The sequence below is a fragment of the Apis dorsata genome, unplaced genomic scaffold (genome assembly GCF_000469605.1).
Source record: "Apis dorsata unplaced genomic scaffold, Apis dorsata 1.3 scaffold_37, whole genome shotgun sequence".
NCBI lineage: Eukaryota > Metazoa > Arthropoda > Insecta > Hymenoptera > Apidae > Apis > Apis dorsata.
The window spans coordinates 93074-96896 of NW_006263339.1; positions in this window are offsets into that span (position 1 = coordinate 93074).

The following is a 3823-nucleotide window of genomic DNA, read 5'->3' on the forward strand; positions in this document are numbered from 1 at the left end:
TCCATCTCTCCGTTCTCTAAAGTTCATTAAGGAGATACACAGATCTTAAAGTATCTAAAAATAAGTAAAAATGTAATAATTTTTATTACTTATTTTTTTTAATGTAAGTAATTAATGTTGGAACTTTTATTACTTATTGTTATTATAAGTAATTATTAAATGTAAAATTCAGATATATTCTTATAATTATATTGTTATGTAATATAACAATTATATATTTTTTATAATTGTTATGTAATTTTAATTTTCTTTTAATGATAGATATATTAGAAAATGAGCATCTTATTTGAAATTTATTAAAATATAAAGAACTTATATACTTATAATACTATCAAGACGAAGTGTGAAACGTCTGAATGAAATGAAAAATCATTCGCTTCGATTCATAAAATAAATTGTAAAAAATTGCTTGATTCTAAAAAGAAAAAAGAAAAAAATTCGTAAAAATGTCAAGGAATAAAAGTTTTTAATAAAAGAAATAAAAAGAAATAGAAAAAAATCAGCTTTCTCAACGTTTCAATCCTTCGTTTCAACCACATTTTACTTCTTCCAATCCTAAAACGTAGATTAAAAAAAAAAAAAAAAAAAAAAAAGAATCCTAATAATTTACCTATTTTTGATCAACTTTAAGATCAAAAAACTCCTTCGACGAATAAAAAAAAATCATCCTATTACACCCTATTACAAATCGCATAAATATCCATGTCGATATCAATTAAAAAAAAAAAAAGATGTCTGATCACGCAACAACAATGATCGATTGAAGGTTCGACGAAGATACTCGAAATGGGTTTAAAAATCAGCGAGAAAACTCTCGCCACGATCACGGCAAATAAAAATCAACGAGCGAGTCGGCCGCCTCGCTTACTTAACAAACCGGAACAAAGTTAAACGATAATTTCGCGATTCGTGGATCCGTCACGTCGCGTGCGATCATTCCACCGTGACGTGCGATCATCGAAATCTTAGAAACGACATCTCCAAAATCAATCTTCAAATCAATCATTCGGCGATCGTCGCCAATTCGGAATGTTCGCGATAATGATATCAAATTGAACACAAGATATCGTTTTTTTTTTTTTTTTTAAGGATGAGTCGAAGAGACTCGGTTTTTAACTTCGAATCCTAATAATATTCGCGAAATCTTCTCTTTTTTTATTTTTCTAAAAAGAATCTATTTTGTCAAAAATTAAAATTCTTTGATTCTCAAATTACATTATTATATTGTAAATAACGGTAAATATTTTTATAAAAAATTTTATCGAATCATTATTAATTAAATGAGCATATTTATTCTTTATCTGAATTTTTCGCAAAAATCTGAAAAAGTTTCGCAAGAAAAAAAAGATTTGAAGATTCGAAGTTTTGAGCGACTCACCCCTAAATTTTTTCCCAATTTTTTTCTCCTCCCTTTTTCTCGATTTGAACACGCGTATGATACGAATCGATTATCCAATTTATTATTTGATTATTTCTATGTATCCATATTTATTGCTTACGATTCTTGATAATAGATCTCTTCGATAATATTTTATTGTTTGTACAATTGAAAATCTGTGGGACAAAAGTTCGCAGACAACAATAAAAAGCGCAATTCTCTTCTAATATTATTTTCCTCCGCATAGATCTCTTCGTCCTTTCTCCATCGTTCACGTACACGTACAAATATTTTCTTCCTTCCATCGATAATTAGGTCTGGTACGATGATTATCACGATGCAACGAAACGATCGAATACGTTCCTTCATCATTTTTTTTTTTTTTTTTTTTTTTTTTTTTTTTTTGATCGTTTACGACGTACAATAACAATTTGATATCTTGCACAACTGACGAATATCGATATTAATTCTTTATCCTTTAATTTGTTATCCTGATGCACGATTTACCGACTACCCTCTGCAACGCGATATGATTTTAACCGTTTCACTTATGTTCAATATTTCCTTTCTCTTTCCTTATAATATATACGTATATACATGTAAAGTTGAAAGAGGATCGTACGTTATTAATATAATGGATCGATAGTTTAACAATTATGTTTATTTGATTCGATTAAAGAGTAATCTAAGATTAATTTTAATCGTTCGAAGATCGTAAAAATCGTGTAAAGTTGGGTAAATGGGGGAGGGGTGTCACAGAGGGTGGCGAAAGAACAGAGGAAATTGCCTTATGAAATATCGAGCAAATCTAACATTTGCTGAAAATCTCTATATTTTTATTCTCTCCGATAATAATCTGTGAATACTGTGAGATATCTCGCCCCGTGAACGATTATTTCGGTGTTTTAACAATTACGATATTTCATTTGGTGAGATTTAAATTTATTAAGCGTTTCACTTGTATATACGTGCACGTGATCTTCATCTATGATGAAACGACGCCATTTTTGTGTGGATGGTGCCAACTTCAATAATAAAATGATTTTTTTCATTCATGAATAATATTATTTGTTTAATATAATGATTAATAAAATATTGTATAAAATTGATTCATTAAATGACATTTACTTCATTGATAAAATAACGATAATTTTCTTTCCACTATATATTGTACCATTTTTTTTTTTTTGTTCGATATGCGATTCTAAGTATTCCTATACCTATTATCAAAATTGTAAGATTAATTGTAAATTTAATAATAAGATAAATTGTAAATTTCTCTATAAAATTGCGTGATCAATCATTTAACTGACAAAATATTATCATTGCAATGAAAAACAATATCTAATATTTATGGTCCAACAAAGAACATAACCTAACTAAATTAACCTTCAACTGGTGACAAATCGCTAATGGAATATTTTCGAAATAGAAAAGTCTATTATTATTATTATTATTATCATTATCATTATCATTATTATTATTATTATTATTATTTGTTTATTATATCATTTAATAGTTTGAAATATCAGGATTTTCAATAAACCCTTAAAATTGAACATTCTAAAATAAAAAATGATTCGGTTCTCGTAACAGTTCTCTTCGTAAATGATGCAGTCACAAAAATTTGTTCCTGCACAATTAATGTTCGGTATGTACAAATAAATGTTCGGATGAAAAAAATTGGATGTGAATACCCACGATCATCCTTCAAACCACCAGTGAAAGGTTAATCGAATTAATATTTCCCGTATATAATATCTTCGATCTAACAAAATGTCTACTACTTAACCAACGAAATATTACAAGCACAAAGGGAAACGATATACTATTTAATCTAAACGAAGGAAATTTAAATTTAATTCACAAATTCATCGTTCTCGACGGAATTTCAAACTGGCCGCGTTGGCACGCGAAATGGCGCACGGATTGCTCGACAAAATGGCGTCGTGTCCGCCAAACGAAAGGAACCGTTGTACATTGAGAGGCAGTTACGAGTGAAATGAACAGGCGTTTCGTTCTAATTTCGCGTCTCTGCCATTTTCGACGGGTGCAAGTGTGTGTTTCTTTATATGTGTGTGTATGTGTCTCGATTAAAAAATTCACGCGATATTCGCGACACGCTCTCGACAGTTGCACGCGCGCAGTCGCTGGAAAACGACGAGGATTCGGGACGGCGTGGGCTTTGAAAAAAAAAGTTCGCGTTAGTAGGAAATGCAAATGGGATCGTATCCCTTGATCCGTATCCGGTTTAAAACAGCCGTCATTTTTCTGCTGTAAAAATATTTTTCGTATTTTCGTTGCGCCAACACCGGGCGCGAAAATTATTATATAAAAAGAAATTAAAATCCTTCTCGTAAAGTCCTGTGGACTATGGCCGTGTGTTACAATATCTTTTCATTTTTTTCTTCTTTGTTTTTTTTTTTTTTTTTTTTGCGATATATA